General features: G+C 41.4%; 1 long non-coding RNA gene across 1 annotated transcript; it reads left to right on the top strand.

The window, feature by feature from the left end:
* The first annotated feature begins 422 nt into the window (after positions 1-422).
* On the top strand, positions 423-22,865 carry LOC140689845 (uncharacterized). The gene is made up of 5 exons (XR_012064985.1): positions 423-556; positions 5,667-5,776; positions 9,668-9,712; positions 20,329-20,445; positions 22,765-22,865. It is a non-coding gene; the product is annotated as an uncharacterized lncRNA (long non-coding RNA).
* Positions 22,866-23,589: the final 724 nt, after the last annotated feature.

Below are 23,589 nucleotides of genomic sequence, written 5' to 3'. Positions count from 1 at the left end.
GTGGTTTTTAAAAGCCTTCTGCATCCTCACCCTTCCTGCCTGCCTCCCTGAATTTGCATGGCATCCGCACTGCCTTCTCCTTTCCACAGTGTGAGGTCCTACCCTGGAAGGCAACCCTGACATGTCATGTTCGAGTTCACCCTGTCTAGACTTCTCTGGTCCCTCAGACCTCAAAAGTGAACCTCTTGCATTTATCCACTACTGTATGGACAAAGAACCTCCCAGTTTCAGGGGCTGTCCTCAAAACGGTCAAACTTTTCAGTGAATACCTGCTGATTGTAGGAATTCCTGATCTCAAACCTGTTAGGTGCCTTATTACTTAATTCTGCTTCTTTCTGCGCAGATGCTGGTACCATGCAAGTTGTGGCTGCCAACAGTTGCTCTCACCAACTTGTATTTGGGAGTTGGTGGAAATGCTTTGTCACCTCTTACATTATTCTGGTCATGCTGCCATAAAAAAATAGCACAGACTGAGTGGCTTAAACAACAGAAATGTATTTCTCATAGTCCTGGAGGCTAGAAAATCCAAGATCAAGATTCAGCAGTTTGGTTTCTGGTGAGTACTCACTTCCTGGTTTGCAGATGGCCACCTTCTTACTGTGTCCTCAACTGTCCTTTCCTTGTGTGTGTTCATAGAGAGAGAGAAAGAGCTCTCACTTCCACTTCTTATAAGGCCTCCCCATCCTATTGTACTGGGGACCCACCCTCGTGATTTTATTTAACCTTAGTTACCTCCTAACAGCCCTATCTCCAAATACAGTCATGCTGGAATTTAGGGTCTAACATGTGACTTCTGGGGGGACACAATTCAGGCCATAGCACCTAGTTTTGTTATAAACATTGTCCTTCAGTTCTTGGTTTTTCTTCTCAGTTGCTGTCTCTGTTTTTGAGTGGGAATCCAGAGAGATTAAAAAGTCTGTCACCCATCATGTTAAGTGAAGTAAGCCATTCATAAAAAGATAAATATTATATGATTCCACTTACATGAAAAACCTAGAGCAGTTGAAATCATAGAGACAAAAAAGTAGAATGGTGGTTTCCAGGGTTTGAGGGGAGAGGAGAATGGGAAGTTATTGTTTAATGGGTACAGAGTTCTGGTTTTGCAAATTGAAAAGTATTCTGGAGATGGATGGTGGTGTTGATTGCACAGTAATGTGGAGGTACTTAATATCACTGAACTATAAACTTAAAATGCTTAAGATTTTTATGTTGTTTATGTTATATAACTTTGTGTTACGTGTATTTTATCACAATAAGAAAATTGGGGGAAAAGCTGTGTCACCACCATCATTTTCCCAGAATCCTTCTCTCCAAACTTTCAATCTTGGAACAGAGTTCCTCATTAAACACCCACAGCACCTATTCTTCACATCCTTTTCGGTAGTATTATCTTTCTTTAATCCATGCCTATTTGATAAGTTTAAAAAGTGAATTACACACAGCTAACATCATACTCAATGGTGGAAAGAAGGCATTTCTTCTAAGATCAGCAGCAAGACAAGGATGCCCACTCTCACTACTTTTTGTTCAACATAGTTTTGGAAGTCCTAGCCTCAGCAATCAAAGAAGAAAAAGAAATAAAAGGAATCCAAACTGGAAAAGAAGAAGTAAAACTGTCACTGTTTGCAGATGACATGATTCTATACATAGAAAATACTAAAGATGCTCCCAGAAAACCACCGGAGCTCATCAATGAATTTGGTAAAGTTGCAGGATACAGAATTAATGTATAGAAATCTGTTGCATTTCTGTACACTGCCAACAAAATATTATCAAAAGAAATTAAGGAAACAGTCCCATTTACCACTGCATCAAAAAGAATAAACTATCTAGGAATAAAGCTACCTAAGGAAACAAAGGACCTGTACTCCAAAAACTATAAGAAAAAAATTGAAGATGACACAAACAGATGGAAAGATTTACCATGTTCTTGAATTGAAAGAATCAATATTGTTAAAATAACTGTACTACCCACAGCAATCTACAGATTCAATGCAATCCCTATCAAAATGCCCATGGCATTTTTCACAGAACTAGAATAAAACTGTTTTAAATTTGTATGAAAACACAAAAGACCCTGAATAGCCAAAATGATCTTGAGAAAGAAGAATGGAGCTGGAGGAACCATGCTCCCTGACTTCAGACTATACTACAAAGCTACAGCAATCAAAACAGTATGGTACTGGCACAAAAACAGACACAAAGATCAATGGAATAAGATAGAAAGTCCAGAAATAAACCCATGCACTTATGACCAGTTAATCTACAACAAAGGAGGCAAAAATATACAATGGAGAAAAGACAGTCTCTTCAATAAGTGGTGCTGGGAAAACTGGACAGCTACCTGTAAAAGAATGAAGCTAGAGCATTCTCTAACACTATATACAGATAAAACACAAAATGGATTAAAGACATAAATGTAGGACCAGATACTCTAAAGCACCTAGAAGAAGCCATAAGCAGAATACTCTTTGACATTAATTGCAGCAGTATTTTGGGGGATCCATCCCCTAGAATAATGGAAATAGAAACAAAAATAAATGGGATGAAGTTAAACTTAAAAGCTTTTGTACAGCAAAGGAAATCATAAACAAAATGAAAAAACCTACAAATGGAAGAAAATATTTGCCAATGATGTGACCGACAAGGGACTAATTTCTAAAGTATACAAATAGCACATGCAACTTAATATAAAAAAAAATCAAAAAATGGGCAGAAGACCTAAATAGACATTTCTCCAAAGAAGACATACAGATGGCAACAGGCACATGAAAAGATGCTCAATATCACTATTTATTAGAGAAACACAAATCAAAACTATAATGAGGTATCACCTCACACCAGTCAGAATGTCCCTCATCAAAAAGTCTATAAATAATAAAAGCTGAAGAGGATGTGGAGAAAAAGGAACCCTCCTGCTCTGTTGGTGGGAATATAAATTGGTGCAGCCACTATGGAGGACAGTATGGAGGTTCCTTAAAAAAGTAAAAATAGACTTAACATATGATCCAGCAATCCCACCCCTGGGCATATATCTGGAGAAGAGTCTAATTCAAAAAGATACACGCACCCAAATGTTCAGAGCTGCACTATTTACAATAGCCAAGACATGGAAACAACCTAAATGTCCATCAACAGATGACTGGATAAAGAAGTTGTGGTATATATATATATATATATTTTGTGGTATATATATATATATATACACACAATGGAATACTACTCAGCCATAAAAAAGAATGAAATAATGCCATTTGCAGCAACATGGATGAACCTAAAGATTATTATACTGAGTGAAGTAAGTCAGAGAAAGACACATATTATATGATATCACTTATATGTGGAATCTAAAAAAAATGGTACAAATTCTATTTGCGAAGCAAAAACAAGGCTCATGGACATAGAAAAAATTATGGTTACCAAAGGGAAAAGGGCAGGGAGGGATAAATTAGGGGTTGGGGATTAACAGATACATATTACTATTTATAAAATAGATAAACAAGAACCTACTGTATATCACAGAGAACTATATTAAATTTCTTATAACAACATATAATGGAAAAGAATCTGAAAAGAAAAAATATATATATGTATGTGTATGTATAACTGAATCACTTTGCTGTATACCTGAAACTAACATTGTACATCAACTACACGTCAATAAAAATGTTTTTTAAATAAAATAAAATGGCAACTGGGAAAACATCAAAAAAATGAATTACATTAAAGTTATAATTTGTCTTAAAATAGTGACAAAGAGATTTCACTGTAGTGTACTGGTCAGTGTTGTTGGTTACGAACAATGGAAACTAACTCCTTAACAGAAAAGGGCTATATTGGAACTGTGTCATGAAGCTCACAGAATCAATGAAACCAGATGTAAACAAACACCAAGGGAGGCAAGAACCTATCTTAGAAATGGCCTGTGTCAGTCCACCTATGACCGTCCACCCTCAAGACTAATTTTGAAATCATAGTACCTGCCACACTCTGGATATCATTCCTGGGGCCCGTAACGAGGCTTGTCTAATGTCCCATCCTATTCCTAAATTCTCAGCCAGACTTATCACCTTCAGAAAAGTAATTCTTATTTTCTTCCTAGTGTCATTATCAGAATCCCTATTTTTAAAATAACCTCTGGTGAAAGGTAATTAGGCCATGAGTCTCAGCTATATTGTTCTGATGTGGCTATGATTCATCTCACTTTCAAATTGAGTGTTGAGGCACTTTTCACCCCAGAATTCCATACCTGGGTGAGATTTGCTTTGCACATTACTTCACAATAGCCAAAAGGTGGAATTAACCCAAATGTCCATTAACAGATGAATGAATAAAAAAAAGATGAATGGATAGACAAAATATGGTATATACATGCAGTGAAATATTACTCAACCTTAAAAAAGGAGGAAATTTTGACACAATCTGCAACGTGGATAAACATTGCGGATACTATGCTAAGTGAAATGAGCCAGTCACAAAAGGACTGTATGATTGCACTTATGTGAGGTACCTAGAGTAGTCAGATTTATAGAGATGGAAAATAAAATGGTGGTTGCCAGGGGATAGGGGGCAGGGAGAATGGGGAGTTGTTGTTTAATTGGTACAGAGTTTCAGTTTGGGAATACGAAAAAAGTTCTAGAGATGTGGTGATGATTGCACAACAATGTGAATATACTCAGTATCACAAAACTGTACATTTAAAATAGTTAAAATGATAAATTTCATGTTATGTATATTTAACTATGATTTTAAAAAGTAAATAGAAGACACCCCCCCCCTTTCCACCAACAAAAGGAACACATCAAAAGTTGAATGATTCCACCCATCAATCACTGTGCTGGAACTCCTCCAACCCTTCGTTTGACTGGAGACTTACTCTGTGAATGGAGATTGTGGCTTCACTAAAATGGTTGTAAAATACAAAAATATGTCTTGCTACATATGTGGGTCTGTCTCTTCTAGAGCCTGAACTAAAAATGGACAAAGAAGAAACTACTACCTTTGTAGCTGAACATTTATACCACAAACGTTCAAGTGCCTGCTTTATGCAAGGCATTATGCCAGGAGCTTGAAAGATGTGAAAATGAAGCACATACAAGAAGTTCCTAGTCTGGAAGGGGAAATGTCTATGCATACATTTTTCTATGAATAATTTTAATACCAGATAAAATATTAAATGTGCCCTTTTTTGTGCCCTTAAAGCACTCTGTACTGCTTTCAATTATTTTGCGTTTCACTGTACTGTCATTAACTTCATTTTTCTTTCTCCCACAAGTTGGTAGATTGTGTTGATGGCCCAGTTCATCATCCTCCCTAGATCCATGCTCCGTACCATGTCGTTTTGCAGTGCCCGCCCACTGAGTAACGTAACCTGCCCGCCCCTTGATTCTGGCTTCCACCATGTGACTTGGTTTGGCCAATGGCGGGTTAGCGGATCCAGTGACTTGAACAGTGGGGGCCGCCCTTTTGCACCTCTGCCATCACCACGAGCACATACCTGAGTTAGCCTGCCCAGGGATGTGCTGCAGAGCTGAGTCCCCTGAACTGCCCCAGCAGAGGCCAGCCTCGGTTAGCTGTCTGTCAGACGACCTACAGATAAGTGAGTGAGCCCAGCCTAGAAAAGTGTACAAATTATCACTAATAATCTGATGGATTTTTTTTTACAGCATGTACACATCTATATAATCACTGCCCAGAGCAAAATGAAAACATTAACAGCACCTTGGAAGCAGCTCACATGCCACTTCCCAGCCGTTACCCACCTCCTCCTCCAAAGGTAACCATTATCTTGACTTCTTGCTTTTCTTGAGCTTCTTCTAAATGGAATCATTCTTTCATTCAACTTTATGTTAATAAGGTTCCTCCAGGTTGTTGTGAGCAGCAGTGGTAATTCCTTCATTTTCATTGCTTTGTAGTATCACATGATGTGAGTATAACGCATATATTTATTATTTCTACTGTTGATGCACATTTGGATTATTTTCCAGTTAGAACTATTAGGAATGATGCTGCAAGGAATATTCTTACATATGTCTTCTACGGGCATATGTATGCATTTCTGTTCTGTACACAGTTAGGCGTAGAATTGCCAGGATATGAGATAAATGTATGTTCAGCTTAACACATATCGCCAGACAGACTTCCCGAGTAGCTCTGCCAGTTTGCACTCCCAGCAGAAATGTGTCAGTCTCACTTTCACTACATCCCTGCCAGCACTGGGTATTGTCAGTCTTTTTAGTTTTAGCCATTCTGATGGGGATGTAATAATATTTCATTCTGGTTTTATCTTACATATCCCTTATGACTGATGAGCATGAGTACATTTTCATATGAACATTTGCATGTCCTCTTGTGTGAAGTGTCTGTTCATGTAAGATTCAAGTTTGTGCCTCATAGACCCTTATACAGTAGGATCAAAAGGGCAGCTGGGCAGGTCATGAGGCTTACAACAAGAGATCCTGGAAAAAAAAAAAAATTTACATCAGCTCAGACCCAGCCTTATCAGTATCAGGAATGACACAGTGGGATTCCAGCATAAGACATGTGTAAGAATATTGATTGCAGCATTGCAGCATGGCCATGTGGGGATGGGCAAGGAAATCCCATTGGCTGGTTGCTCATAGACTCACACGTTGTCAGATAACCTGGAAACACCAGGACTTCGGGGCCTGGTTCCTAGCCATGCAGGCTCCCAGAAGAGCTTTTGCCGATACAGTGAGTCAGAAATTAACATAAAAATCAGAATTAATGTAAAAATCACTATTGGTTCACACTATGAACCACAATTGCTAAGCATTCCAGTCTCTGATTAGGACACTCTCTCCCTGTAAGAAAACAACTTAGGAAGTCAAAATAATCAGAAGACCACGTGGTGAGTTGGAACCAGAGCATCAGAATAGGAGAGGGGGGCCAGGAGAGCAGGGGTGTGCTTCCAAGACCCTCGTGAAAACAGATCTGCCACGGGAACTGGAGAGGATATGACCTTGGACCAGGCCTCCCTCTCTGCACTGGTGCTCGGATGATCACTGACAGCTCTTTCTTTCCAGTGTTTCCGGTGCTAACTAATCCCCCTTCTGGTGAACTCCTCCTTTCTGTAGATACCCTGAGGACATTTGCTGGTTGTCTTTCTATCTTCCATTTCCCCACCTCCCTCTCCAGAGGTCCCTGCCCCCTTTTCAACAGACTGTACTTTCCACTGGGGACCCAGTCCTCATAGTTCCTGACAGTTCCATCCTAGATCTAGGTGTGGAGCTTGCCGCCTAGGACAGGCCAACCAGTGCATTACATCCTCTGAGCCCAGTGATGGGCTGGGTGTGTCAGCTGCAAATGCTGGGATCCTGATACTCTGTACTTCCCAGGGTTCATGAGTGAGAGAGCTTGTAGCCCTGGGAGCCACATGAGGACCAAGAAGGAGTCAGCCTCAGGTTATTCTGACATGGAGGAGCGCAGAATGGAGAGCTGAAGAGAAACTGGATTCTTGGTGATTTCCATAAGCCATTGGATGAAGCAGGCACAACCTCTGGACTTTCAGTTACTGAAGCCAAGATACTCCTTTTTCTTGTGTAAAACAGTTTGCATTGGTCTGGCAGACCTAGCTGACTACCCAATATCTATTCTCCCTTCTTCTTTACTTGCAGGACCCCCATTTAATTCATAGTTTAAATATTTATCTCCCCTATTTCCCTGGATCTGAGGATGGCAATGTGACTAAGAAGATGCAAGTATAAATCACAGGATAGTGCTTCTGGGAAAGTGGTTAATTTCCGGATTTAAAAAAGAGAGAGAGAGAGAGAGAGGTCAGACTCAACAGGCACATGAATTCTGCCTCCTTCCTCACCTTCTTCCTGCCTGCAAAGCAGACACAATTTCCAGAAGAGTGACAGCCAATATATGATCATGAAGCCAAAGACACACACTAAGGATGGCAGAAGAAGACAGAAGGAGCCTGATTCCTTGAGCAGCTGCATTAGTTCCCAGACTGCCTAACCCAGACCCCCCCCATAACATGAGAGAAGTAAACCCCTTTCTGGTTTAGCCACTTTGTGGGGTTTCTGTTAAATGCATCCAAATGCAGTCCTATCACTTGGAGGATTCAGCACCCTGAAGTGAGATGCTGCAAGTAATGTAATCTGAAACAGGGACTCTGTTGAGTGGTCGGATGGGCTGTTGGGCTGTGAGGGTACGCGTGTTGCAGACTGGAATGCCAGCGACCTTGCTGTGCATTTCTGGAACTTTTGGTCCATTTGCTCTTCTATGGGAGATACCCTACATTTCAACCAAGTCTGTTGTGTTAGAGAAAAGAGCTGGAATGATTCAGAATGTTTCCACGTGCTGGCGACTTTGTTCCACTTTCAACGAAGTCCTTGAAAGAGACCAAAGAACTAAAGTTATCCAGGATGAAGGAAAAAGGGAAGCAAGTATCATTTCACTGAGGAAGACACTCTGCCTAAGGCCTGCAAATCTCCTTTAGTGAACATCTCATAATTTGGAGACTTGCAGGGCTGAAAAAAGGTCTTTGCTTCTATTCTCCCAATAGGTGTGGTGGGCACCAACCAACAGCTTAGAAGACTGGTGTCCTTGGCCTTTCTTAAGCACCTTCACCACTACACAGAGGAACTGGGGCCTACAAAGTACTCTCTTCCCATAGAGCCTTTTCCCCCAATTGTCTCAAGTCAGAGAGCATAAAGTTGAAGACTAGAGGGAAAGGCAGAGCACAGAGGCCAGTAGGTAATCGAGGAGGATTTTCAGGCTTAAAGACTATGGCTGTCTGTGGTCACTCACACAGAGGACTGAAGAGGAGGCAAATAGACTGGAAGCCTACAACATTCTTGAGGGAATCATATTACCAAAAAATGAAAATTTATCAACCTGACCAGCAAAGCCTTATCATTTTTCAACTCCAGGTCCCTGAACACATACAACAGAAAGGCCATCCTCTTCAAAGGTCACTTCAGATACGGTTAAAGAGGATAATGCACAAGAAGCCGTCTCACAGGGAGATGGAACTGGACCATGGAGCACAACTGAAAAAGTTGCTCCCAGAGGGTAGGTTGGCTGAGTAAGGAAATTACTGTCAGGCGGAGAGTCCTGGCTGCTCCTGTCTAGTCCAAGTTGCTATTTGACGTAGATCTGGCACTTGAGATGGCTTCAATAAGCTTCCCATTCTTCCCTTTCCCATGCAGGAGTTGACTTTTGTTCCTTCTCCACTGCTAGGTATGGGATATGTTGGGGAAGATAACCTGGCCTTTAGTTTGTAGGTTACCAGACTATGTATAAGGATTCACATCAGCGCGAAATGGAGAAAACGGCGTATGTGTTAGAAATTCTGGCTTTTGAGATGGATGCAGTATCTGGATGAGACTTCAGAACTGTCCCCATTAGGGAGGGGGCACTTTCTATACATGGGAGGATGGAGAGCCAAGAGTGGACTGTGACAGTCACTGCTTTCTTTCTACCCAATAATCATTCCCTATGTCTTTTTAACCATCAAAACCCCGAATTTGTTTGACAAAGCAATGTGCCCAGCTAAAAATGATACCAGTGATTTCTGGTCATTGAGATAAGCAAAACTCTGCCAAAGATAATCTGGAAAAGCTTTGCTTTCTGGTTATAGGTGTTGCTTCTTCTCACCTTTTCACTTATTTCTCCTTTTCTTGCCTGGAACCAGATGGAAACTTGAATCTTGGGGAAAGAATGCAGAGCATCAGAAATGGTAAATATGTGAATTGATGTCAAAGACTACTTTTTCATCTTGATTACTTTAAATTGCACTTGGCTATTTAAAAATAATGTGGGAGTTTCCCTTTTCTATGCTCCGGAACATGTTAAGTAGCTTTGAAGGTTTGATAGATTCTCCTATCAATTCTGCTGAGCCTTCCAAATTTTTGAGGAGTTTGATTGCTGACCAGTGGGGTATAAGGAAAAGTAAGAGAACAAGGGTTACACCCAAATGGTGGCCTGAGCAACTGGAAGGATGGAGTTGCCCTTAACTTCCTATTGAGCAGAATTTAGTCACATGTTGTAATAGGACGAATTCTTAGATGGTCCTAGTGCCGCTTGCCCATGTATCAGCCCTTCCTCTTTGAGTGTGGGTATCATCTCCCTCCTGTGATTACAATGTTATGTGACAAAAGGAGGATGATGCAGGTGGCCTAATCTAATCACAAGCCCCTTAAAGACACGGGTTTTTCCAGCTGGCGTGTTGAAGGGGAAGTCAGAGAGTTTCAAAGCGTTGAGGACTTGGGGCCCCACGAGAAGGAGTCCAGGCAGCCTGTGGGAACCAAGTGCAGCCCGCAGCTCACAGCCAGCCAGGAAACAGGGCCTCAGAGCCGGGGCCACAAGCAACTGGATTCTGCCAACAACCTGAATGAGTTTAGAAGCAGGTTCTTCTCCAGAACCTCCAGGCAAGAGCCCAGCCCCATCGACACCTTGATTTGGGCCTTGAGGGACCCTGAGCAGAATATCCAGCCAAAGCCCAGGCTTCTGACCTGCAGAGCTCTGAGATAATGAGCAAGTGTTGTTTTCAACTGCTAAGTGTGTGGTAGCTGGTTACACTGCAATAGAAAATAAATAGACATGCAACCCTTAGGGAGGCTGGGAAACGGTGCCTCCAGCTGGACATGCATGTGCATTGTTCAGCTTGTTGGGGGGTGGGGAGTTACAATGAAAGAAAGAGAAGAATGAGCACTGGGGGGATGATGAGATGGTCCTCCACACTGAAACTGCATTATCTGATACAGCGGACCCTAGCCACATGTGGGTATTAAGCGCTTGGAATGTGACCAGTCCAAATTGGGATGTGCTATAAATGTAAAATACCCACTAGATTTTGAAGACTTAATATGAAAAAAAGGAAAATATCTCATGAAGTATATTTTATATTGGTTGCATTTTGAAATGATACTATTTCTGGTCACATGTGTAAGTTAAAATTTACATATGTAAGTTTAAATTACATACGTGGCTCCCATTATAGTTTTATTGGACAGTGCTGCTGTGAACTCCTTGGTACATCTCAAAAATTTTTTTCACATGTACACGAATTAAAATTTTTAAAGCTTTTTTTTCTTCTCAACACTACAAGTTTAAAGAGGCAATGTCCCCAAAAGAAATAATGGCAAAGAAGGGAGTTCCCAGTCACACTAAGCAGACCTGTTTCCCCAGATACCTTAATAAACTAGCTGATGCATGTACATGAATAGGAGAGGCTGATGGAGACTGTGGAGGGTCTTGGAAGGAAAGGTAGGTTATGACATTAGGTAACACCATCATGGAGATGGAGATGGTATTTATAGCATCATGATTCATCCCTTAAGGTTGGGAACACCACAGTCTCAAATAAAATCTAAGTTCTAGTAGCAAAAGAGAGGGGTGGCTATCATGTAGGTAGCTGCCACAAACTAATTATGAGACGGTAGATAAAGGACCGGGTGTCATAGCTCAGCCCCTCCAGGACACATCTATGGTGCCCTCTGGTGGACTATGGTGGCACTTGAGCTAGGCTGCTCAAAATCCCTCACTTCTTACCATCTCTACCACCCTCCTCGAAGCCGTCATCTCAGGAGACAGCTGTCCTAAGAGATCCCTAATTCGTCTCCTTCCTTCCACTCCCGTCCACCAGAATGATCTTTTAATTCCTTTATCAGATCATGTCACTCCTTTGCTCAAAACTCAGAAGTGATTTTCCTCCTCACTCAGAGCCAAAGTCCTCACCGCCCTCCACCCCAGCTCATCCACCCATCTAGCCTGCACTCACCCCACTTTAGCCATGCCGGGCCTCTTGCTCTTCCTGTGCCAGTAAAACACACCAAGCATGCTCCCGCCCTTGTGTTCGCTATCTCCTCTGCCTGGAATGCATGAATCACTCCACACAGCAGTGCTCAAATGTCATCACATCACCTTATCACTCTAAATAGAAAAACAGCCCTCCTCCCAGCATCCTCTATCCTCCTCAGCTGGGTTCTTTTTCTCTCTCTTTTTTTTTTTTTTTGCCATAGCCCTTAACACCATCTGACATATTGCATATTTACTTGTTGTGTATATATATATATATATATATATATATATTACATATTTGTTTATTACCTGTCTTCCCCTACTAGAATGCAAACTTCAAAAAGGGAAGAGCCTGGTCTGTTTTGTTCACAGTTGTATCCCCAGCATGTAGAACAGTGCTTAGCATATAGTAGGTGCTCAACAAAAATATTTGTTGGATGAATGAATGAAACAAGATCTGAATAATAAACAGGCATTGAATGCCCTCATTATTTCATTCTCGGGTGTGAAGACAAAAAGGTCAACTCCACAAATTTATGTGAAATTAAAATTACAATTATAATCCCCATATATTTCTTTTTTTAACATTTTTATTGAGTTATAGTCATTTTACATATTGTGTAAAATTCCAGTGTAGAGTACAGTTTTTCAGTTATACATGAACATACATATATTCATTGTCACATTTGTTTTTCACTGTGAGCTACCCATGTATTTTTTTTTTGGTTGGATTAAATTCTCTTAAAATTCACTTGGAAAAAATTAAGTACCTGTGAATAGTCAATAAATGTGGGAAGAAGTACTCTAAGGATGCACTTGGCTTGCCAGATGTCAGAGGACGCTATAAGGCTACTATAATAAAATCCATAGGATATTGGCTTAGGAGTAGTCGAATGAATCAGTGTAATAGACAAGAAAATCCAGGAATAGATATCTGATGATAAGATTATAACATGTGAAAGGTGAATTTTTAACTCAGAAAAAGATGATTATGTAATAAACAGTGCTGACATTATTTACCAGCAAAAAACTAGACACCCGTTTTATACCATTTACAAAAATACGTGCCAAGTAGACTAAATGCTGAAATGTAGTTGGTTTGTTTAGAACCCCAACATAAGTTCAGGATACTGTTAATTTTGCCCTCATGCCCATATTGAAGACATATGACTGATTTCTTCACAGGCAGAATTTTCAGTGCACATTCTTAATCCCTTTGCTTTAAAAAATCCCATTTCGTGGCTGGGCTAAGAGTGTTGAAGCCCAAGCCAAGTGAGGAGGGAGTCCACGGTGGGGAGAGGAGGATCAGTGGTGGTCAAGCGTGAGGCGTTGGAGCCCAAGCACACGGAGGGTTTCTACACGCAGGGACTAAGAAATGTCCTGGGTGGGCGTGAGAACCCAGCAGACCAGACCCACTATAAGCCAAACCTACGACAGGATCCTATTTGTTACCCAGCCCATCATGTGCCTTCCCAGCTCTAACGGGGAGGGAGCAGATGGTATTTCAGGTCTTCAGTATTAATGTGAACACAGACCTTGTGTCCAACAAACATTGATGCATCTGGCTGTTCCCCTTTTCTCAGTGCAGTTGCCCAAGTAAATGGCTAGAGGTCTCTTTGGAAAGGACTGATAGAATTATTAGCATGTATTCTTGCTATAGTGTTGAGGGTCCTTCCTACCTTTTCAGTCATGGTCTGGACACTGGGCAAGGGAGTGACTTATCATGACCTTTTCTTACTGCTCTTGCTTCAGTCTCCCAGTCATCGGTCCTTAACTTCTTCGGCTGGTGCAGGCTAAGTAGTACCCTGGACGATTGCCCATCTACTTGGCCCCCAGGGATGCTTTGTTCTGTTAACCACCTCCATCGTGCTCTGCGGGCCAGGTCCTCCTGGCTGCCGCTCCGACCTTACCAGCCATTACGATAACTGTCATTCCCCGGCTTCTAGAAGTTCTGCAGTGCTACTTGGCCTTTATTGTTTCAGAGTCCAGTTATCTACACTGCTGTCAGTGAGCCAAGTTCTGTAATGATATATTCTACCCTCAGGCCTGGCCTACAGAGGAGAGCCACCACTTAACGTTTTTTAGAGATTCTAGTGGGCTTCTCACCAGCACATTTGCTTTGGCCTTAGTAAATAGTGTGTCTTTTGGTTCTTTCCATGGTCTGGTTGTCCATAGTCCATTCTGGCATTCCCACTTCCCTGCGTCTTTTAATCCCACCCACATCATCTTCCACAGCAATTCTAACATTTAAGTTTCCTGTAGCGTGGGGCATCCCTTTTTCTAAGCTTCTAGATCCATCCTAGTGATGAGTTTGCTCCGAATCCTGGTCCTTTCCAGGATATTGAATCCTGTAATTTAAGAAAGGGACCCCACGTCAACAAACTCTTCCATTTCCAATTTTATGTTTCTTCCCCCATCATTAAGCACCTTCAGAATCCAATTCCGTATGTGTCCCCTCTGGCTCCTGCAGGTACATGCTGGCTAGGCCTTGCTCTCCTGTTGGTCACCAGCCCTCTCTCCCCTTGTCAGGCTTGCACTCTGCAGTGGGTTGTGCTGCAGCCACCCTTTTGTGGGCCTGGTGGCTAGGAAGGGAAGGGGGGCAGAGCATGCCGGGGTTACTTGTTTCCTTGTGAGGGAGAGGCGTCTTCCCTGTCTCCCAGCAGAGAGGCTCTTACTAGGGAGGAGTGGCTCACTTCTGCAGGCTCAGAAGATTCAAAGGGATTTGTGGAGTTAAAATCTTTAGGAACATCCACCCTGATAGCATTAGAGTTGTGCACATCCAACTGAATTAGCGAGAGCCATCCAATTCCATCCATCCTTACAGCCCCAGTCCCTCCATACATCTCTAGCACCTGGTACATTGTGCCCTCTAGGGCATTCTATTCTATTGGTCCACCCTCCCAGTTCGCCACTGGTTGTACACCATCTATCTCCAGTAATGGGGTCCTCGTCTGATGGGTGGTGATTGGGTTCCAAACTCCCATCTTATCATCAGCTCCATCTCTCACTTCGGGTATCAACTCTCAAAGATCAGGTTCTCAAGAAGGAGATGCTGAGATAGAATTTGGGTTATAAAACGTTTATTAGAGACCCTCACTCTCGAAAGGGAGGGAGCAAGAGCAGGACGAGCAGAGGGAGAGTCAGCCTGTGCTGCAGGCTCAGCACAGTCCCAGCCAATCCGGAGCTCACTCTGGAGTGAGAAGTCCCATCAGAGCTGTCCCACATCAGGGTTACATGGCTGGGCCTTTATAGCCCTACTTGGCTCGGTCACCAGATGCAGGCTGCCCCTGGAAGGGGGTGACCTCGGACAAGGTAGTTCTCTGTCAGCTCTGTCTGCTGACCATTCTCCTTACATCTAGGTAGCAGGTCTTTCCTTGAAGGTGGGGGATCTGGGTAACATAACACCATGTATCCCACAGTAATATACATGCATAAAAGTGCACAAATCTCGAATGAACTCACCCAGGTAACCACCACCCAAATTACCAGCACCCCAGAAGCCCCATTTATCCCCCTTCTCAGTCAATGTCTCTCCCCCGAGGTAACCACTATCCTATCACCATAGACTTGTTTACCTGCCTTGTTTAGAAAAAAGTTTAACTGTGGTCAAACACACGTAACATAAAATTTAGCATCTTAACCATTTTTCAGTGTACAGTTCAGTAGTGTTAAGTACATTCACACTCTTGTGCAGCCAACTTCCAGAACTCTGCATCTTCCCAAACTGAAGCTCTGTACCCATGAAACAACCCCCATGCTCCCTCCTGCCAGCCCCTGACAACCACCATTCTACTTTCTGTCCCTGTGAACTTGACTGCTCTAGATACCTCATCTAAGTGTGGAATCATATGGTATTTGTCTTTTTGTGACTGGCTTGTTTCACTTAGCATGATAACCTCAGTGCTCATCCGTGTTGTAGCACATGTCAGAATTCCCTTCCTTTCTAAGCCTGAATGGCATTCCATTGTATGAGTATACCACACTTTGTTTATCCGTTCATCTGTCGCCAGACACTTGGGTTGCTTCCACCTTTTGGCTATTGTGAATAACACTGCTATGAATAGGAGTGCACTCACTTACCTGTGTTAGAACTTAATATAAATGGAATAAGTTATACCACGTGTATTCTTCTGGGACTTGTTTCTTTGCCCTGACATTGTGTTTCTGAAGTTCCTCTATTTTGTGGCCCCATAGCAATAGTTTCTTCTTTCTCTTTGATACATAGCGTTCTGTTGTATGATCACACCTCAATTTGTTCATCCCTTCTACCACTGATAGACACTTTCCCAGGTCTTAGCTGTTATGAATAGCCATGCTCTGAGTATTCTCATTCATGTCGTCAGGTATACACGTGTGCCTGTCTGAAGATACACACCCAAGAGTTAAATTGCTGAGTCATAGGCATGTTTTGTTTTACAGGCTTTGCCAAACAGTCTTCCAGCTGGCTATACCTGTGTACTCTCTTAGGAGCACCTGAGGAGTGTCCAGTTGTTTCACATCCTCAGCAGCGCTTGATAGCGTCAGTTGTTTTAATTTTAGCCGTTCTCATTGCGTAAAGTGGTATCTCATTGTGGTTTTAATTTGTATTTCCTTGATGACTAATGAGGCTGAAAAACTTTTCGTGTTTATCAGTCAATTGCATATCCTTTTCTGTGAAGTGTTTGTTCATATATTTTGCCCTCTTTTTAATCGAGTTGTCTAGGAGGTTTTCTTACTGATTTTTTTTCAGACAACACAGAACTTTATTTTATATATTTAAAAAAAATTTTATTAAAGTACAGTTGGTTTACAATGTTGTATTAATTTCTGATGTACAGCACAGTGATTCAGTCATACGTATATATATTCCTTTTCATGTTCTTTTTCATTAAAGGCTATTACAAGGTATTGAATATAGTTCCCTGTGCTGTACAGTGGAACCTTGCTCTTTACCTATTTTGTATATAGTAGTTAGTATCTGCAAATCCTAAACTCCCAATTTATCCCTCCACTCCTCTCTTTCCTTCCTGGTAACCACAAGTTTGTTTTCTATGTCTGTGGGTCTATTTCTGTTTTGTAAATAAGCTCATTTGTGTCATTTTTTTTAATTCCACATATAAATGATATCATATGTTTTTTTTTCTCTTTCTGGCTTACTTCACTTAGTAGGACAATCTCCAGGTTCATCCATGTTGCTGCAAATGGCTTTATTTTATTCTTTTTTATGGCTGAGTAGTATTCCATCTTCTTTGTCCAATCATCTGTCAATGGACATTTAGGTCGCTTCCATGTCTTGGCCTTTGTAAATAGTGCTGCTATGAACATTGGGTGCATATATCTTTTGGAATTAGCATTTCCTCCAGATGTATGCCCAGGAGCAGTATTGCTGGATCATATGGTAAGTCTACTTTTACTTTTTTAAGGAATCTCCATGCTGTTTTCCACAATGACTGAACCAATTTACATTCCCACCAACAGTGTAGGAGGGTTCCCTTTTCTCCACACCCTCTCCAGCATTTATTGTTTGTGGACTTGTTAATGATGGCCATTCTGACTGGTGTGAGGTAATACTTCATTGTAGTTTTGATTTGCATTTCTCTGATAATTAGCAATATTGAGCATTTTTTCATGTACCTGTTAGCAATTTGCATGTCTTCATTGAAGAAATGTTTGTTTAGGTCTTCTGCCCATTTTTAGATTGGGTTTTTTGTTGTTGTTGTTGTTGAGTTGTATGGGCTGTTTATATATTCTAGAAATTAAGCCTTTGTCAGTCACATCATCTGCAAATATTTTCTCCCATTCGGTAGGTTGTCTTTTTATTTTGTTTATAGTTTCCTTTACTATGCAAAAGCTTGTAAGTTTAATTATATCCCATGTGTTTATTTTTGCTTTTATTTCTATTGCCTTGGTAGACTGTCCTAGGAGAACACTGCTAAGATTTATGTTAGAGAATGTTTGCCTATGTTTTCTTCTAGAAGGTTGACAGTGTCTTGTCTTATGTTTAGGTCTTTAGGCCATTTTGAGTTTATTTTTATGCATGGTATGAGGGAGTATTCTAACTTGATTTATATGTGACTGTCCAGTTTTCCCAAAACCACTTGCTGAAGAGACTGTCTTTTCTTCATTGTATATTCTAGCCACCTTTGTCAAAGATTAATTGACCATAAGTGTGTGTGTTTATCTGGGGGCTCTCTATTCTGATCCATTGATCCATACGTCTGTTTTTGTGCCAATACCACACTGTTTTGATTACTGTAACTCTATAGTGTTGTCTGAAGTCTGGGAGAATTATTCCTCTTGCTTTGTTCTTTGTTCAGTATTGCTTTGGCAAGTCTGGGTCTTTTGTGATTCCATATAAATTTCAGGATTATTTGTTCTAGTTCTGTGAAAAATCTTATTGATATTTTTGTGTTGTAGTATGTGTATATACTTTTCAAAGGGTGATGAATTCCCCACTGCAGATGGCATAAGTTTGCTCCAGAACCCCAAGGACCCTTCTTGGGCTTGTTACAAACTACACACAGAATCTTCCCCTGTCTCCCCTGCACATGTGTATATGTATATAAGTGTGTGTGTATATTCTTGATAAGTGTATGTTGACCAGTGTATATATATTGCAAATATATTCTCTCCCTCTGTGGGTTGCCTTTTTGCTCACTTAATGGTGTCTTTGATGAACAATAATTCTTCATTTTAATAAGTTTAAATTATCTATTTTTTTCTTGATGGTTAGTGCTTTTTGTGTTCCACTTACAATTATATTTAATATATATATAAGAATAAACATGTATTTATTGAAATAAAAATATTCTTTCTGATCCACCTACAATGAAACTGTGTAACACCGTTCCCTCTCACACAACATGGTGTTGCTATCCAACCATCCTGTCTTTGTATCAGCAGTTCTGGAATCAGCAGTGTGTCTGGAACTGTAGCAGACACTCCTGCTCCTTTTTCCCACCAGAGCCCTATTTTTATTCAGGCATCGACCTTCCTCTACATAGCCCTGTGCTCCAGGGAAAGATGGCCCCACTCCAAGCTACAAGAGGGGCATCCTGATAGATTAATCCAATCATAGTTCTAAATTCCTCCTCCCATGGACATGGGACCCAGTTCTGGCTAAGGAAATGTGAGAGGCTCCTGGGAAAGTCATCTTTGCTCCCTTCAAAGAGAACAGGAGGAGGTGGCCCATTTCATACGTTGGATGTTATGGGGTCTGTGAGCAAATCCCATACACTGAGCCCAGAGTTTTGCCTCAAGGAACCTGTGCCTTTGATGACTTCAAGTGCTCATACTGTGTCTGAAGAACAACCTTCTGCCATCTGCATTTCCTTATGATTGAAGCCAGTCTGAATCAGGGTTCTAGTCCCTTTCTACTGAAAGCAGTGAATGACAGGTTGTGTGTGCAGGGCCAGCCTCATGGGCTGTCATATGAAGGCCCATGCTCAGTAGGATCCCATGCTTGGTTTAATGTTCTTCTATTGCTGATTTGAAATTCTTAATAATTTATGAACAAGAGGCCCTCCAAATTATGTAGCTTGTCCTGGAGGGGTGATATTTCCCATGTCCTTGTTTTTCTGTATCTGCTCTCTCAATCTTTGACTCTTCTTTGCGAACCTCAGAGAATGCAGATGCCACTGCTGACAGTACCAGTCAAGTCCAAGCATTACTGTTCCCCCACCACTTCCTCCATATGTTCCAGCCTTATCAGGCTTCATGGTTGTGTAAGTCATTCACTGAAAAGGGAGCCAGGCTGTAGGTTCTAATAGGGTCTAAAATCTAGCCTGCTTTCCACTTACCAAACCACATGGCACAGGGCTGGCACAGGGTTGTGTCCACTTGGAGGAAGAGTTGCCTTTTCCTACTTCACACAGAGGTGCAGTTCTCTCATCATGGGGTTGCATCCACCCACAAGGGGAAACTTTTTCTAATCCACACAAAGACATCAGTTGAACCAGCAGCCACCCAGCTTGGAGGGATCAGAGACAAGTAGCAATGGATGAGGAAAGTGGAAGCATTGAATGATGAAGGAATGAAACTGACCACGTACTCCTTTTCCATGGGAAGTGACCCACATCACAGCCCATGCTGTGCGAGAGGAAGAAGCCTCGGTATTAAGTAAATTTTAGAGTAATGACTACTAGAGGGGGATGGGCATTTTTGTTACTTAACTGATGTTGTTTGGGAGACTAGCATTTCAGGAGGATGTTTAATACTAAGAATGATCAGCGAAGTTGATGGACTTGACCAAGGTTTCGCCTGAGGGACAAAGAAAAAGCAGCCACAGAGAATAACCTAAAGGGCCAGTGGAAGAAAGAAATTAAGATGCTTTCTGATCTACACCCTGTAGCAGAGACCTCTGGCTCCCTACTGATAGACATTCTGTCCTACAGGCAGAAAGCTAGGCTGTATTTCCTGTGTCCTTTGCAAGTTGAAATAACCGTTAGACTGAATTCCCAATGGAATATGAGATGGGTTAGGGGTGAACAATGGGTGCCACTCCCAGGACCGGCCTATTAAACACACTCTCACACCCTCACACACAATGAAGCTCTTTCTTTCCTCTCCTGCCAGCTGGATGCAGGTGGTGACAAGGACACAAAGGATGACAGATAGAAGGAATCGGGTCCATGAATGACAACGAGGATGAGAGCTGCCCCACCAAGCTAAACACCTGTCCACGATGACTAGGTGAGTAGGATATAAACTTCTGTTTTGTTAAGTTGTTGTATTTTGGGTTTGCTTGTATTAAAGGTATCACAATTCTTTCAAATAACAAAAAAAAAGCCCACTACAAGTAGAAATTATTTCTTGCCAGACAAGGGAACACTGCAAGGAGACAGAAAATCTCTGTGAACAAAGTAAAAGATAGGATTTATATAGGGCTTGGGGGAAATGTGGGCTTTAGATTAAATATGAATGATTGGCTCAGAGTGAAGTGAGGTTAGTCATTGACTGGATGGATTTCAAGAGCAGACCTACTGTAGAAGACTTTGGTGGCTTTGGGTGATTTAGCCCAAGGCTGATATTGGCTGGTTTTACTTTTTCCTGTTTAAATACCCGAGAGCATGAGTAAGGTCCTTCAGGCAAGCATAGAATTTTCCATTCTCATCTCCCTTTTGGTCTTCACTGACAGATCATGGAAGAGACTATTAAATACTGTCTGGAACAGGAGTGGGCAATTTTTTTTTTTTCGTAAAGGACCAGCAGCTAGATCTCTTAGTCTTGGCAAGACATACTGTCTCTGCCGCAGCTACTCATCTCTGCTGTTGTAGCACAGAAGCATCACGGACTACATGTAGACAAAGAAGTGCGGCTATGTTCCAATAAAACCTTATTTACAAAAACAGGTGGTTGGCCAGATTTGACCCACAGACCATAGTTTGCGGACCTCTGATCTAGAATTCTAAATCTATTCTATCTAGATTAGACACAATTATGGCTTTCCCTGCAGGGTGAAATGGTGGTTGTGGTAATCATCATGATTTCATTTTGGTTTTGATTCAGGATCATCTGTTACACCATCTGATGGGACAGCCACTACATAGTAGAGTTTAATTCTGACACCAAATAGACAGCAACGTAAACAAACATACAACTAGTAGAATAAGGAGGGACTGGGAAGTTCACCAAAATCATGATCCAAGTTTTTCACAGGTTTAACCCCCAGAAAAGATCCTCTTCTCAAACTAAGTTATGGGAATAAGACAAGGAGTATTGACCAGGTTGTTATCTTTTGAAATTTTTTGAAGTTTCTCTAACTTTTTTGACAATATTAAAAATCTCAGAGATCTTAGGGAATATAGGCTGCAGAGAAATCTGAAGTTCCTGAGGGACCTGTGTTGCCAAAAACCCCACAAGCCTGGACTGAATAAATAAGTAAAGCCATAAAACAACACTTGGATCTCCAAACCTGCACCTTCAGGGAGCAGGCTGTCAAAGCTCTGCAGTCCCAAAGAAAGGTGCGCTCCCACTTCACGTGTAGCCAGAGAGAACGCGGCCAAGGGAGGACTTGCCAGAGGGCAGAGGCAGGGTTTCAGGAGAACAGTGACATGAGAATGTTTCCCAAAGAGCAAAGTTGGGTCTAGCCTAGGAGCTTGCTTCACCTCCAGGAAAGGGCATTTTTTTTATACTCCTTTTAACTCTTTTTTTTTTTAATTTAAGTATAATTGACCTACAACACTGAGTTAGTACCAGGTACCAAACATGGTGATTTGATATTTCTATACATTCCAAGATGATCACCATGACAAGTCTGGTTACCATCTGCCACCATACAAAGTTATCATGTAATTATTGACTGCATTCCCCAAGTTGTTCATTTTATTCCAGTGACTCATTTATTTTGTAACTGAAAGATTATATCTCTTAATTTCCCTCACCTATTTCGCTCATTCCCCACCCACTACCCCCAGCAACCACCTGTTTGTTCTCTGTATTTATGACTCTGTTTCTGTTTTGTTGTTTGATCACTGTTTTGTTTCTTAGATTCCACACGTAAGTAAGATCATACTGTATTTGTTTTTCTCTGACTTATTTCACTTAGTGTAATACCCTCTAAGTCCATTCATGCTGTTGCAAATGGCAAGATTTCATTCCTTTTTTTAGGCAGAGTAATATTACATTACATTGCATTGCTATATATATATATATATAGTCTTCTTTATCCATTCATCTATCAATGGACACTTAGGTTGCTTCCATATTTGGTGGGGGGGCAGGTAATTAGGTTTATTTGTTTATTACTTAATGGAGGTACTGGGGATTGAACCCAGGATGCCGTGCATGCTAAGCAGGCGCTCCACCACTGAGCTCTACCCTGCCCCCTGCTTCCATATCTTCACTACTGTAAATAATGCTGCATGAACATATGGGTGAATATGTCTTTCCGAATTAGTGTTTTTGTTTTCTTTGGAAAAAATACTCAGAAGTGGAATTGCTGGATTGTATGGTAGTTCTAGTTTTAGTTTTTTGAGGAGCCTCCATATTATTTTCCACTTTCTGACCTAGAGAATGGCAGACCACAAGATGAGTGGAGCCAAGGGCCCTGAATGACAGCAATGAAGGAAAGCCACCTCCCTGACCTGGATATCTGTCCAGGACTATTAGGTGAGCAAGCAATAAACTATTTGCGTCCTGTTTTAAATCCACTTGTTGCAGTAGTTTAGCCTGCATTAACTGATACACACCCCATGAGTCATGCTTGTTCAACATAATGTTTATGTATGTACATCCTCTTTAAACATAATTATTAATGGTAACATAAGAAACATCCTGTAATGAAGCTCACATTTTTCATCTAATGTCTTGGAAAGTGTTCCATATCAGTACATTAAAAACGTCCTCGTTTTTCTTTTCTTTCCCTTTTGCTTTTTGATAGCTTCAGTACCACGTTATTTAACCAATTCCCTCCCGATGGACATTTAGGCTGTTTCTCACCTTTAGCTAGTGTCCTACAGTGCAGTCCTTTTAGTTGGTACCCTGCAGATTCAAGGCACAGGTCAGCTTCAGGTTCAGCAGTTCTGGTTTTACTCTCTGAATTAGGACTTTACTTAGCTTCCTTTAGTCAAATTACAAAGCTAGTATGTGACCATGCTGATTTTCTGTGGCCCACTGTTGTAAAGCTCAAATGGTTACAACTCAAACATTTGCATGAATGGGAGGAATATAGTATGGTCGTTAACAGCAAGAACAACAGTCAGGCAGCCCTGGGTTCACACCTCAGCTTTGCTACGTGTAACATGTAACTTAACCTCGGGCAAGTTGCTTAACCCATGTAAGCATTAGTTTTCTCACCAGTAAAATGGGGGTTATTGTGAGGGTTAAATGATAATA

The sequence above is a fragment of the Vicugna pacos genome, chromosome 27 (assembly GCF_048564905.1).
Source record: "Vicugna pacos chromosome 27, VicPac4, whole genome shotgun sequence".
Classification (NCBI taxonomy): Eukaryota; Metazoa; Chordata; class Mammalia; order Artiodactyla; family Camelidae; genus Vicugna; species Vicugna pacos.
This window is presented reverse-complemented; position numbering and strand designations above follow the sequence as displayed.